The following is a 16,567-nucleotide window of genomic DNA, read 5'->3' on the forward strand; positions in this document are numbered from 1 at the left end:
GATAAAATGGAATGCTACTCAGCCATAAAAAATAAAATAATGTCATTTGCAGCAACATGGATGGACCTGGAGATCATCATTCTAAGTGAAGTAAGCCAGGAAGAGAAAGGAAAATACCATATGGTATCACTTTTATGTGGAATTAAAAAAAAAAAAAGACAAACAAACAAATTTACAAAACAGAAACAGACTCACAGACGTAGAAAACAAACTTATGGTTAACGGAGAAGCAGATGGGAAGGGATAAACTGGGAGTTCAAGATTTGCAGATACTAATAATATATATATATATAATAGATAAACAACAAGTTCATACTATAGAGCACAGGGAACTATATTCAGTATCTTGTAGTAACTTATAGTGAAGAAGAATATGAAAATGGATATATGTATGTTCATGTATATGAATTATATTGTACATCAAAATTTGACACATTATAAACTGATTGTGATTCAATGAATATATAGAGAAAAATTTTAAAGTTTAATTAAAAATCTTTTAAAAATAAGGAAAAGCTAGGCTTGACTTAGAGGTTTTCATTGTTTTCACCAAACCAAAAGAAAGGAGATAAAGATATAGAAAAAGGGGAAAATTTATTCTGATTGATTATCAGGCTCACTTGAGATCACATTCCAAAGATAAAATCACTTTAAAGCTAGGGCCTTCCTTTTCTAAGAAATTTTGCTGTTACACTGGCCATTTTGTAGGACTCTTTATTCTCATTGTATTTTATAGTCATAAGTCTAGTACAATATTATAAGCTGAAAGTCTTTTATTATTTTAATGACATAATAAATAATACATTTCATTTAACCACCACTAAATATTTTTGTGTAATAATTATTTTGATATTAAAAATTTTTTTTCTTTTTAGCCTTTCCAGGCTCAGATATCTTATAAAGGTGCTCAAACTTTCTAACGTGAATCAAATATAGGCAGAAAAGTTGTGATAAGCAGCTGTAAAAAAGTCTCCATTGTAAAAGATGATACTGAGTTTAAAAAAGAAAAATAGTTAGCCATTTGGGGAAGTCATATGCAGTTGAATTTAAGCATTCCATGAGGAGCTGAAGTTGTGTTTCAAATCTTTTTCACTCCTAATACTCACTTCAACATTCATTCATTCAAAATATGTTGTTATGATCCATTTCTTCATGGAGTTTATAGTCTAGAAGGGACTATAGACTTTAAACAGGAATTTTAAAAATGTAATTATCTAATTTTGATGTTGATGAATGAAAAAAAAATAGTACAGGTGATATTAGAAAATAACCCAGACAGGAAATCGTGTTCATCCTAAGAAGGACATTACAGGTGAACTTGGAACTATAGATACGTGTTGCTCAAGAATTGTGTGTGTAGGGAGGGGCGGAGGGAAGTAATTCCAGTCAGAATGCACTGTGTGCCTTAAAACCTTATTCCTGGAAAAATAATCATTGTTATAGCAGGCTATCTGGAAGACTTAAATAACTGTTGCCCAGAAAAAGGCAGAAATGAATCTCAAAGGATTTTGTAAGTAATGGTGAGGAATTTGGACTTTATTTGAAATTCATTGGGAAGTCATTGAATAATATTAAAAAGGAGAGTGATATAATCAGAACTGGGTTTAATAAATTCTATTAATGATCAATTGACAGTCATTTCCCCTTCTCTGTTTTCATTTCCTGGTCTATAAAATGAGGACATATGGTCATTTTTAATAGTCTTTTTTGTAGTCTATTATGCTATAGATTCTTCTCTGGCTACACACAATAAATCAACCTGTCATGGCACTGGGAATCTTATGAGTCATGGAGGAAACATGACATTTAAATTTCATTCCAATCTGTCCATTAGTACAAAGCAGTGGAAAGAACACAGGGCAGGAATCACGCTTCCCACTCGTTCTGGCTTGTGGGAATTTGGAAGTTACTCGGCTTGCAAAGCCTTTCTATTTTCATTTGTTAAGTGAAAGGATAATAATACCTCATGGGTAAACTTCTCCATATATGAAGTGATTTTTATTAATAACTTAACTCATTCCCTTCTCTGAGACATTTGAAAATGTGGTTTAGTCTCAGTTGGAACATTTTCCCTTTTTAATTCACCTTCCTGCACGTGACGACCATTTGTCTCTGTTTGTTTGTTTCCAAACTAGACAACACTGGGCTTTCTAAAAATAAACATGATGTCACATACATACAGCAATATTCCCAAGCTTTTCCTATTAGTATAATGGCATTTGGCATCATTCATAAGCTCGTGAAGCATAGCATAGGAGAGTACCACATATTCATTTAGATTTAAAAAATTAAAAACAGCAATAACATTTCATAAGGGAGGAGTTAGTAGTTGCCTAACTTAATTAAGATGAGCTTAAGTGGGCTCACCTCTTGAGCCGTGCCCAGTCTTGTGTGTAGAGCCTGAGACCATATGTGAAATTCTGGAAGGCTTCCCAGTGATTCTCTCTGATTTGAGCTTCAGTGAAACCCGTAGGGCCACGTTTGTGCCCTGTTGACATGTTAGGATGAACAGCTAGGCCTCAGATTTAAGCACCACCTCTTTTTGCTCCCATTCAAATAGGTATATGACATCAATCCCTTTGTTTCGATGAAAAATCAGAGGCTAAAAGAGATTCCTTCCACAGCTTGTGATATATATGTATTTTTTTCCTTCTAGTTTTCCATGGCGATGGTTTGTTTTCTGTTTATGACTTAGAGCTACAAGGATGTGCCTGCTTTGACTTAAAGATGTACCTTACTCTTCAAGGTAAAGAGTAAATACCAGGCATAGTAAATAGTAATCACTTGTCCCAAGAAACAATGTAAGGGAAATATCAGGACCATAACATGAATAAATACAATGTATATGCTATATAACACATGAAATATTATATATATATATATATATATATATATATATATATATATATATATATATGTGTGTGTATATATATATATATGGAGTATGGTGCAGAAGGTGAGAGTGACTGATAGTACTAATTTCTCATCATACATTATCAAAGAGAAAAACAGTCAAAAGCCAACCTGTCTCTGGATGTCTGTTCTAGGTTCAGGGAGGTATACTATGGCACTTTATAAAAATCTACTAATAAGTAATAAATGCCACAATGTTTCCACTGGCAGGAGGTCAGCCTTCTATGCTGAAATTTCCTAGTTCCTGTATGCATTCTCTGGGAAGGCCTAAAAAATTATTTGCAAGAATGTCGTCTACCTCCAATATATTGTTTTAAAGAGATAATGAGATGAAATGGAAAGATTATGGGTTGAGACTGGAGAGACAAATTTGAGAGCTAGGAGTGCTGTGTACCCATGTGAATACCTCTTGCCCTCTTTGAGCCTCATTGGTGTTGTCAGTAAATGTGGAAGATTCAGTAAATGCCCTCAAAGATCCCTTCCATATTTGGAAATCCACTTTCCTTTCATTTATAAAAACCTCAACAAACATACAGTCAGAGGGAAATAGAAGAAATTTAATTCAGATAAGTGTTCTCACGGATTGCATTTGCAGTTTATTCTAGACAAATTTTAAATTGGAATCCGTACACTTCGGCTCCCATGATGTTCCAGAGGAAGCAATAAAGGTAGTTTCCGTAGACAGTATCAGGAATAGGGAGTTTTCCATGGTTTCATCATCTTTTCTCACAAGTTATTATTGAGATTTTTGAAAGAAAAGAAATAAACCATTAAAAATACATAGAATAAAATATAAATTTCACCCTACAGTATTGTATGTTCTATGGGCTAAAATAAAAACTATCTAATAAAAATAAAAGTCCAGATAGAAGAAATAACAAGAATAAATTCACCTGCATAAGCATCCATGTGGTTTCTTACGAGTTATCATAAGATCTCCTGCATATACTGGGCCTTAAAATAAATAAACAAAGTAACAGATAACGATATATATCTGTATAAATATACATATTATATATATGTGAGTGTATATGTGTGTAAATATATATACACATACACAGAGAGATTCAAACTGTTTCTCTGGTGAACAATGAAGGCTTGGGCTGGAAGTGCACCATGTAGATACTGTCTTTCTTACAAGTAATATAAAAGAAGTTCTTTTAATAAATATACCCTCTCCTATGTGAATACTTTCCTAACCTTCATCATCAAATAGAGTAATTATTCTCTCTTTTCTCACACTTTCACCCTCAGGTCTTTTTACTGTTGGTTTATCATTGTGCAGTTCAGTTTATTTGTGTCTGTGCCAGCTCCTTATCATGCCTGGGTTGCGCCTTGCGTTCAGTTTCAATATCTCTTTTAGTTTTTGTTGTTGGTGCTGATGGTGGTGCCACCACCCAGCAGAATTCCTGGCATATATGGGTATCCACTAATGCTTGTAGAACCAATTAAAATTAATTACACCAAATCGGACTGCCTAAAGCAAGCTTATTTTAGAGAATATTATCATATAATTTGGTTTCACCAAGCCTGGGTATATATATATATTAGGGTCATCTAGTAAATTGTTAGAAATGTAGATTCCTGAGCCATCTCAGGTTCTGATTCAGTAAGAAGGAAGCCAGGAATCTGTAATTTGAACAAATCCTTCTAATTTTTATTCAGCTTTCCTGGCTGCAGCCATGTGGATGGCATTTGGGCAAAGTGATGTATCCTACATGCTTTGAGGGCACAGAGTATGGCGTGCATTCTCAGGCACAGCCATTTCCAGTCTTTTTGAAACATCTACTTATCCTCAGTGAAGCCCAGTTAAGTTTTTACCTTTAATGGTGTAATATATACTATCTACTTCCCAAGCGTTTTATAAGAACTTGATGATAATGCATAGAGTACCTGTCACATAGTAGAGGTTCAGAACGTTGTAGCAATGTTTGTGTTAGCCCTACAGGCCACCCCGATGCTAACCTCAGGAGGAACTCTTTGATGCTGATGCATTTTCTTCTTTGTCAAAGTCACATGGTGGGACCACTTCATTAGAATTTTAAATGGCAGGAACAAGAGAATAATTTGTCTTCTCTTCCTTCTCTTCTGGCTGGACATATATTTAAGTAGGATTTTTCCATCTTCTTTGGGGAGCCTCTGCTCAGGAAGGCTGAGTGGTACATGGGATAGATCCTGTGAAAAAGGTTAAACTGGCCTAATTCTGTCCCAGGCATTAGTATAGAAGAGTACAAGTCATCCTGAAGCATTAGGTACTAGATACTATGTACAGATATTAGATACTAGGAAAGGAGATGAGCAATCAAACATTTTTGTCTTGAGGGGTTTATGGCCACAAGGTCACATCTTGTAATATGATAATATAAGAAAATATTAAGTATTGCAAACTTGAGAATGCAGACTTGAGTACTGCAAACTTTAGAATCAACCATTTGGAAATTAAAGATGCATCATTTCATTTGTTCAAAAATATTTATTCAATGCAATCAATATGCTACACATTGTACCAAGTACTAAGAAAAAAAGGAGACGTATAAGGGTTGGTTCATAGCCTCTGGTAACTCAGCAGTTTGGGGTAAGACCATCTTATAAAGAAATCTATAGCATAATTTTTTTAATGTTCTTAGAAGATTATAGCAGAGGGAGCACAAGTAGACATAGAAGTTGAAGAGTGTCACATCTAATAGTCAAGGACCATGATTCCTGACCTAAGACCCATGAGGCAGATAGAAGCTAGCAAGTTGAAAGGAGTGCATGAGAAATGTAAATTGGTGCTGTCACTATGGAGTACAACATGGAGCTTTCTTTAAAAAACTAAAAATAGAGTTACTATGTTATTTAGCAGTCCCACTCCTGGGCATATATCTCAGAAAACTCTAATACAAAAAGATATATGCAACCCACTGTTCATAGCAGCACTACTTACAAAGCTGACACATGGAAGCAACCTCAATGTCCATCAACAGATGAATGGATAAAGAATATGTGGTGTGTGTGTGTGTGTGTGTGTGTGTTGGAATACTACTCAGCCATACAAAAGAATAAAATAATGCCATTTGCAGCAACATGGATGGACCTAGAGATCATCATACGAAGTGAAGTAAGTCAGAAAGAGAAAGACAAATATCATATATCACTTACATGTGGAATATAAAATATGATACAAATGAATTTATTTACAGAACAGAAACAGACTTCCAGACATAGAAAACAAACTTATGGTTACCAAAGGGGAAAAGGGGCTGGGGGAGGAATAAATTAAGAGTTTGGGATTAGCAGATATAAACTATTATTTATAAAACAGGTAAACAACAAGGTCATATTGTGTAGCACAGGGAGCTATATTCAACATCTTCTAATCAACTATAATGGAAAAGAATATATACATTATTTTTCATATTCTTTTCCATTATACTGAGTCACTTTACTGTACACCAGAAGCTAACATAACATTGTAAATCAACTCTACCACAATAAAAATAAATACATAAAATAAAAAGTCTTTCCCTGCTTCTGGGTTAAAAAAAAATAAAAATAAGGAAAAGAGAAATTTAAGACCTTAATAAAAATGATAAATAGGGAAAGGATTGTTCTTCCTTGGGGTTATTGGGAATTTGTACCAGTGATACTACCTTGTATCTAATCTTTCTAGAGGAAACAAAGCTGTGTGAGCTCAGGCATGCCATGTAAAGTCTCTGACTCCCGTAAGATGAGATGCTAACAAAATTCTCACAGTGCTATCATGAGGAGGAAATAAAACAATCTGTGCAAATAGTTACATACCACTATCTCAAATTATCTAGCATAGAGTTTTCCAAATTATCTAGCATAGGCTTTGAGTATTGGAAAGCAACTTCATTGCAAAAATGAACAGTATTAGTATTATTTCAGATGATGACAAACTTGTTTAATCTCTCTGAAAAGTGATAAAATTTATTGAGAAAATGCAAATCAAATCACTCTTCATCTTTTGGGGCACATAAACCAAACTGATTTAGAATTGCCAAAATATAATCAAGTTAAAGAAAACAGTGGTTTCTTAAATGTAAATAGGAAGGATGTTTGCTCTTTGTTGACACTTTACCAGTAATCCCTGAGCAGGGATGTAGTTCTTTAAGTTAAAGAAAAGATGTAGATTCTCAAGAGATATTAATGCTCTTGCAGAAGAAAGTGTTTGAGGAAATTAAAACAAATACAATAGTATCACCACTTTATAGGGAGTGTCCTGCAGGGAAAAAAAAAAGATAGGGGACTTGAGAGAAACTGTCATCTTAGAATCTGTATTTAATGCCTATTTTTGTAGGCAATTAAGGATGAGGAATTAAAAATGTTGGATGGCTCATTAAAGATGAAGAAGACATGGCTCTGACTCCAAAGATTCTAACCAAGATGACAAAATTGGAAATACATCATTAATTAGCAATTCTGTGAGGTCTACAGAAGAGTCATTTCCAAAGAACAGTGTAGGGAGGGGACTGTTCATTCCTCCTATAAGAAAGGAAGTAACAGAAAGAAGGCTTTTCAAAGGAGGCAACAATTTGATCTTGAAAAATGAAAAAAAATTCAATATGTCTGCATAGGATTGAGGGAAAATGACATTCCAAGAAGAGAGAGTAGTGTATGCAAAAGCAAAAGGATGTGTTTGGAGTATTGTGAGTAATTCAGTATGACTGAAGTGCAGGTTGGGTGCAGAATTGCCTGGAGAGACAAGCAAACATATACTCTCCAAGGACCTTGCAGGTGATACCATGGAGAGCCATTCAAGATGTCCATACAGTTGCCTCTTTAACTTTTTATTATTATTTATATGTATATAAGCAAGTAATATATGGTTATCAAGTGCTTTTACATGTAATGTCCAATTTGATTCTCATATCATTATGAAGTAGACATGGCTTAGAGTTTTGCAGGTTAGAAAAGAGATATCCAGAGAACGAAATTACTTGTCCCTCCAATAAGTGACAGATTAATACTTGGGTACGTTAATACACAGTTTTAGTGGTAGTGAGGATCATCTCATTTCCTAGATGCAAGTGAAAATAAAAAGTAAAATGAGATATATCAAAAATTAAAGAGTTTCATAAAATCTAAGGCAAAGTCAAGCCAAAATGTTGGACATCCAGAACAATTGGAATAATGATCTTGAATGCCACTAGATCAATCCCTGTCTCTATTTCTATCTTTATGCCACATTTTTTGTTCTCTACAGATATTTTTTTTTCCTGCTGATTTTTCCTTGGATATGTTTTTTTTTTTTTCTCCTCTCTGCAGTTTCACATGCTGGGAAATATGACCACTGACAAATTCTAGTTTTATATCATATAGCTTGCCTATGAGAAGACAGTTGACCCCAGTGCCTGACCCAGCATTTTCTTTGGTCTCGTGTTTAAAAAATGTCCTTTGGCGAGGGACCCAGCTCTGGATGAATCGAGTCAGATGTGGTGTGGTGTGGTGAGGTTATGCGGCACTCACATGTGGCTGAGGGGAAGAACCTACAATCCCAGAGGGGTCCCCAGAAGAGCCGGTTTTACTTTTTAAAGCTAGAGTATGTTAAATAAAAAGTGGAGAAATGTTCTCATTAATGCCATGTCATAACTTTGAACTGCAGGAGTGTTCTGTAAGTATTTCTGTTTCCTAGCTAAGCCACAGTTACCTATTTCAGTCTGTGAGATATCTAGCCATCATTTCCCTCCCTAGGAAACTTCTAAGATTAGTGTGATATGATAGGTAAAGTAGTTTTCAGCCAGCCAAAAAGACTGGTTCCATATATAGCTTAGTCATTAATTTGGCAGTTTAACTACATCACATCCTTTCACCTATCTGAGCCCACAGTTTCCATACCAGTAAAATAAGTAAAATAATGCCAACTTTGCAAGGATGCCTGGATAATTGGAGTTGGCAAAGCAATTGACAAAAAAACAGTCTCCCTGTAAAATGAAAAGAGTAATATTACCAACAAAAGAAATGGTTCAATTACATGTAAGGTCCATAAATGCAGCTGCGTGGTTTACCTTAGTTACCATTGTATTTTCAGAGCCTGATACATAGTCAAGGACCAATAAATATTTATTAGGAAAACAAGTGTTAAAATAATTGAATAATTAATTAAATGAATAAGTAAAGAGTTGGGTATAATTGATTAAATGAGGAAATTGAAAAATATATAATAATCAAAATACCAGCATTTTTCTACTGAAGTTAAGTCTATAAAAAATTATGTCAAGCCCTATCAAACAAGTTAAATTAAAACTTTAAGCAGATTTCAAAACCATTGGTAGTGCTAAAGTACATTGAATATTGGTAATAGATGGAGATCTTTAGATTTTAAAATGTGGAAAATCAAAGTTTATGTTTTCTATATAATTACAGGGAACTAAATTGTATAAAACTGGTGGGAAATCTAAAGGGATCAACCCACCAACAAAAAGACCTTTAATCTTGATGACGTCTGGCTAATACAAACATGCTTGGCCTCCTATTGACAAAACACTTTATTTTAATCAGGCCTTTACTAAAACATAGGTGAAGCTGCCATTCAGGAGGTGAGATAATGCAAACAGTTCTATACTGTCTGTACAAGGTCATTCCATCTTTTGAAAATCAAAGCCCTTCCAATAATGTTAGGACACACACACAAAAATCTTACACTGATTTTTCAGGGTTGAGGATTGTAATCACCAAAATCAATAAATGTTGTTGAAATCAGAATTGATAATGTATTTATCTAAAGTATTGGACTTTCCTGATTACAACTTTGACATTTTCTCTTTTTACCATATTTCATATTATTTATTTGTTTAGCCTCAATTTCTCTATTTTCAATATATAGTTGTCCTTCAGTATTTAGGGAGATCGGTTTTAGGATCCCTGTGGGTACTACCAAAATCCACAAGTGTTCAAGCCTCTTATATAAAATGTAGTAGTTGCATATATCCTATGCTCACTCTCCTGTATACTTTAAATCATCTCTAGGTTACTTACAATAATACCTAATACAATGTAAATGCTATGTAAATAGTTATTGTGGATGAAAAATTCAATTTTTGCTTTATGGGACTTGCTGGAATTTTTTTAAAAAATATTTTCCATCCATAGTTGGTTGAATTTGCAGATGGGGAACATGGGAATGTAGGGGGTGGACTGTTCAGTGCTCTCCCTCTGCCTTCTCTGGGTGCTCTTTGGTGGTCTGTCATTTGGAGGCCGTATACTATGAAATTACATGTCTAAGACAGCACATATCTTTTTTTTTGGAATAATCCATCTTCACAGTTATGTTAGGGAATGTGCTATTTCCTACCTGTAAATCCTGCTGGAGCAGTTCTAACCAAGAGCGATTTGTGTTGTGAAAACCTGCTAAAGAGATTAATGGGACACCCTTCACCAGAGAGCTGTGTCTAGGCTAATTATGACCAGACCCTGAGTTCTGGGAAGAATGCCATTCAGGAGTCATGATGCCCAGTCTCACTTCTGGCCTTCTCTGTGGCCATAGCTGTGGGCGATTCCAGCCACCTGCGCTCTTTAGGACTAATTTAACAAATTTCCGGGGCTCCAGAGCTCTTCAGTGTGTCTCAAGTTCACTGTGTAGGGTGCCTTAGACACTTAAACATAGAGTTATGGATCCACAGCCCTACCTAACTGGACTAGCTTGATTTTTCTCATCTTGTACAATTGTAGTTCATGTAGAATTTTATTTGAACAAAGAATTGGTCAACTTTGATATTTTCAGGCTTTTAAACTATAATATCCCACAGTGATCTTTGTTATAAGTTAAATATTGAATGGAAATTAGGATCTACTGTAGGTTCAAAGCTTTCATCTTGCTACTGACTTTTGGGAGTGGTGTATTGAAGATACTGAATTTTTAGTGTAATAAGTCAGCCATCAAACCTAGAAAGAGGAGGGACTTGTATTTGTCGACACTAATACCTAGCTGAAAGCCTCGTTTTTATCTCTAAGCAAAGATTCAATTTGTCCAATATCAGATACTACAATATTAGATAATATTAGGAATCATTTAGTGAATTGTGACACTATAAAAATTGTGCTTCTTTATATAATTGTAAATAAGCAATCCTGTTGCCATTAACACAAACACAGAGTAAGCATACCACTTACTTGAAATGATGTCTTTAATATCATTGTTCAGAGCTTTTCAGGAATTTATTAGGCCAGGCTGGGCAAAATGAAGAAGAGAAAGGAGAGATGTCCCTGATTCCACCCCACAAAAATGCACAGTCAACACCTTGTACCCTGAGTGAAGAAAGAAAAGTCTCAACAGAGCACAAGCATTGTACCGGGTAGCATTCACCACTTAACACCAGTGACTAATGAAAGTAGATGTCTGACACCCCAGCTTTCTAGTTCTTTGGGTTGGATAACTGAGGCACATTCTCTGCTGTCTCCCAGGTTTTTCCAATGGGATCGGGCCCCAGTTACCTGTAATAGTAACCTGTTCCTATCTGCTCCCTTAATCAATTTCCTTCCTTCCTCAATGTCATTTCCCTGCCCTATGATGCTTCCTATGATCACTTCCCAAATTAACTTGTACTTTAATACTTATCCCAGAGCCCTCTTTCTGAAGCACTTTCAATTTAAGACACTCAATTGCTAATTCACGCATTTGGGTTTCGAATCTAGATTCTAGTAACACTAAAGTCCATGATTTGTCAACTGAGCAACACTGTTGTTTGTATGTGGGGAATGTAGTCTTTTATAGTGTTTATGCATTTTTTAGACAGGTGGGATTTCCCCCCAAATTGTGACTTTAATTTTAAATTTGTTTTCACAAATTAACACATTTTTACATAGTGTTAGGAATGAATACACACATGAGCTTATTAAAAACAATTGAATGTGACAGTAATCACACACGGACTGTGCATTGCTGTGTCTTGCAATAAGAGAAGGGAAAGGTCTCTGTGACCACCTGGAGTGTCAGAGAGATTATCACCCTGCAGCCATGACTTCCATCTTTGGAGCCTGATTATACCAACTTCTCCATGAGCTGGGCCTTGTGGACAGACTGAGCTACCTTGTGGGGCAACTTATCACAGGAAACCCAGGGAGTTTGTAGCTGTCCAGCTATAAGGCCCAGACTACCCTTTCCTCAGGGAGTTTGATTTGAACCAAGAGCAGCTACAGACCTAAAGCTTAAGGAATAAATTCAGTTATAATAATTACAAACCATAGTAATGCACAGAAATATTTTCTTAAACCAGGGAAATCACTTCACCATGGGGGATTTTTAAGTTGCTTTAAAGTAATTGCTTTGCCATGTTAAAAGTAATATAACTATGCTGAAAATTTTTACACGAGTAGAGAAAGTGTAATACATGATCCCTTTACTCCTTCAAATAAAATTAAAATAAAATGCATTTATTTACTTTAAAGTAAAATAAAAGACTAGCATCAGCCTTCAGTTTTATTTGTGAATCAATTTAAAATTCAGATCAACACATTTTATATTAGATCAACCAAAAAAAAAAAACCTGCATATATTATATGAGTTTTTTTATTCCTTTGATTTTTAATTAACATTAATTTTATTTTTTTTATTGTTGTTGTATGACTTGTTGGAACATCCTGAAAGTTTTTCACTGACTCCAGCCCCTATAATTGGACACATAGGTTATAAACATCTTAGTTAACTGAGGAAAGGCTAAACAAAAACTCTTCTTTTCTTCCTGCTTCTACTTGCTGTTTCCTATCTATAAATCATCATGCTCCTGACAACTTGGGATTCAGATGTGGGCTCAACACATATCTCATTGGATAATGGTGGGTAGTGTGTAAAACTGTCCACAGCCCACAACTCTTAGGTTCCTGTCTCATCCATCCTAGATGATCTGTTTCTATTGCTGCTTCCTTAGTTCAGGCCCTCCCAGCCTTCCTTCGAATGTCATTGTTAATTCTGCAGTTTCCTCTTTTTCATCTTTGGTATTGAACCCAACATAGGTAGAAAATTTAAAAGAACGTGAATTTTTGAGTCAAGTCATCTCAGCCAGGATTGGAACCCCCCCCCCCCCCCGCCAAGCTCTGTTTTGTCTGAGCTGTATGATATTGAGAAGTGGCTTGACCGCTCATATCTTCAGTTTTCCCACTGTATAAATTGGGGACAGTGGTACTAATTAGCAAGGTTTTGTCAGGATTCATGATGACGTACAGTGAGTGCTCAGCACCTTATAAAGCAAATGCTTACAAAAGAATAAATATTCCTATGAATGGAGTCTTCTCTCCTTTGAGATAAAGTTGCTGTTTGAAGGAGGGGAATATTTTTATCATAGTAACTCCAGTACGAATTCAAAGGTCTTTCTTGTCCAACATAAGGAAGAGGGAATTTCAGACTGTACTGTACCTCTCTGACCAAGCATATGGTCTTTGCTGCTGAGCATGTAAAAGTGACAAGTAGTTTTTTCAGTGTCATAATTGAAAAGAAAAAAAATGGGCATGTAAGAACCAGCAAAAACAATGCATTTTGGAGAATTCCTATAGCAAGAAAGGGTGAAGACTTATTTAACTCTGTACATAAATTCTTATCAAAATATCTGAATACAACCCATCTGATCAATAAGAATGGGGGCCAAAACTCTGAAATAGTGGTTTTCTTCTCTGACTTCAACTTCATCTTCTATAGTCCTTGTATGAAATTGGATGAATTACAGCAGCTGAAAAGATGAAGTGGCTGTTTCTGTAAGAAAGACTGATGACAAAAATTGGCCTGGACAAAAATATCAGTTATAATCACCAGCCAACTGGTAAGGGGGAGGAAGTGCTATTCATCCCTAATTCCAACTGTTAATTACCTAAAAATATATACATTTCTTACTTATATTTTTGGCATATTGTGATTTAATCAAAACATGGTCTGTCATAAGTTTAAGAAAAGCATATTCAATTTATAGGGCATCATTTAACAGTATAATATTCCTGATGATTCAGTGCAATAAAATATAAAAGAGTAACAAGGGAATAGACAATATTTAGCATTGTTAATATACTAATATCCTAAATTAGGTGCCAGATGACAGACTGCTATACTTATTCTTAACCTATTTTACAATTTGCATGATGAAATCTGAGCTGGTTGACAGAGGCATTCTGTAGGTTTAAGTAGAGATGGTAATTACAGGTGCATGGAAGTAATATCTAAGATCCTCAGGTGGAAAATAAACTCACTTCTGGAATCATGATGAGGAATGTGCTTATGCAAAGAACATTTGCACATGTGTTAAATTATCAATTATAACACCTACTTTTTGTTATTTATAAGATGTATGTCAGGGCAGCTTTTTTACCTTGAGTCTCAGTTTCTTGTCTGTGAAGTTGAGTCATAAAAAATAATAAAGTTGAAATAATATTAACATTATTAATGTTTCAAATGATTAGAATTAATCAAGTGCTTCCTATGTTCCAAGAAAGACTCAGATGGCAAACAGGTTAAACCTCATGTTGCTTACTTATACTTAAATGTAAGTGTATTTAAATGTTAGTATATTAAGCATAAACTTATTATACATAAATTACAGTGTATTCAAGGTAGGTTCTATTATTGTCTGCCTCTGTAGAAGAGGGACACCAAAGCACAGTGAGATTAAGAAACTTGCTCAGTCTCATGCAGCCATCAGTGATGGGGTCTGTATGTTAACACAGGAAGTGAGACATAGAATCCTGCCATCTTAACCATTGCATCATACACCCTATTCAACAGGGAATATATTCAGAAGATGGAACTGCAATTGTAACTGCAGTTGATACTACCTAGGAAAATGATAAACATTGTTACTGAAGTTGGCCAGAGTCCAGTCTATCATAGGAATACAGATTTTTTTTAAAACATAAAATCACTTTACATCTTTGGGAAAGATTTCATTAAGAAGAAAATTTTGAGCTGGCTCTTGGAAAGTGCACAAATTTAGAAGGTGAAGAGAGACAGTGTCTTAGTCAATCTGGTTTGCTACAACAAAGTTTCATTGGTTGGGTGGCTTGTAAATAACAGAACTTTACTTCTCATCATTGTGAATGCTGGGAAGTGCAAGGTCAAGGTGCGGGCAGATTCAGTGTCTAATGAGATCTGCTTCCTGGTTCATAGATAGCCTTCTTGTTGTGTCCTCACATGGTGGAAGGGGTAAGAAATCTCTCTGGCATCTCTTTTGTAAGGGCACCAATCCTCTTCATGAGGACTCCACCCTCATGACCTGATCACTCCCAAAGACCCCACCTGGAGGGTTAGAATTTCCCATTGGGGGTTAGAATTTCAACACATGAGTTTTGGGGGGATACAGCCATTCAGTCCATAACAGACAAGTATGGAGGAGGAGGGGAAGTAGAAAACTTTTTTTTGTTTAATTAAAGGGAGCAGTTGTTTTCATACAAAGTCAGGAAAATACTCACATGAGTAGAAATTGGAGAAGCTCACTCTAGCAGATTCTAGAGCATCATGTTGTGCTTGCAGAAGAGGAGGCTGTATGAGAATTTGACACCAGGTGATGAATCATAACAATCAGAATCCCTGGCGCTTTACCATTTTCGAATCCAATGGCCAGTGAACTTTTTAAATGGCAAATGGGAAAAGAGAAGTGAAGAGATGATGGCACCCACTTACATTTTTTAGAATTATGTGGTTTTCATAATGTTGAAAGTCAGACTAGAGGAAAGATTTCTGTTGGCAAGGGGAGCCAGCCAGTGATATGATTTCTACTTCCATTTGGCTCACCTATGCAGCCCGATTTTCTGTCAGAGGGAATCTGTTGTTTTTAAGATCTCCCAATGACAGCATTTCTTCTAGATTTCCCCAGCTTTGCACAGTTTAGAGAAATATTCCAGGTGCTCATTATAAAATTGTCAAAAGTGATTTTGTTTTGACCTAAGGTGTGGGAAGCTGCAGAAAAACACATTGTCAGCTGGTACAAAAAAAGATGTCCTAATGGAAGGAGCTGTACAGGAATGGAGATTGATGGTCCTAGAGGTAGTGAGCTCCCTGAGAGCACAGGACTGCACAGGAAAGTACAGATGGGACACAGCGAGCCGTGATAATTCAAATGTTAGAGTATGTGAGAATCATCTGAGGACTTCATTAAAAATTCAGGTTCTAGTACTGAATTGCAGAGATTTTGTAAGTCTGGGTGGATCCCAGAAATAATTGAACAGGGCTCTCAGGTATTTTTGATTGAGATAAGCCCTTGACCCACTTTTAAGAAACAATAACCTTGATTTTCTTATTCTTTTAATATTAAATCTTAGTAACACACTGGAATAAGCTTTTTGGATCCTGGGCAATGTATTTGGAACCTGATAGCAGTGAGCAGTGGCACCATGAGGTATGCTGGTAATGGTGGTGATGGTTTTTGAATAGAACCTACACAGTGTTTTCTTCTTTGCTTGGAACTATTTTAAGCATCAGTCTAAAAAGTGTGACCTATGGTTAGATTATGAAATTTTAAAGGGGCTCTTTCCCTCCAAAACAGGAAATTTTAAAAGAAGAATTATGTTAACATGACCCTGGCAGCATGAAAAATTAATCAGACCTTCAAGAAGTTGACCTTTGCTTCACACTTGGAATATATGAAAGATGACAGAGACCTTGGGTGTGCAGTCAGGTCTTTGACTGGGCTCCCATTCTGCCATCAGGAGCTTCCTGGAGTTGTTATTACCCTGC

The sequence above is a fragment of the Camelus bactrianus genome, chromosome 9 (assembly GCF_048773025.1).
Source record: "Camelus bactrianus isolate YW-2024 breed Bactrian camel chromosome 9, ASM4877302v1, whole genome shotgun sequence".
NCBI classification, from domain to species: domain Eukaryota; kingdom Metazoa; phylum Chordata; class Mammalia; order Artiodactyla; family Camelidae; genus Camelus; species Camelus bactrianus.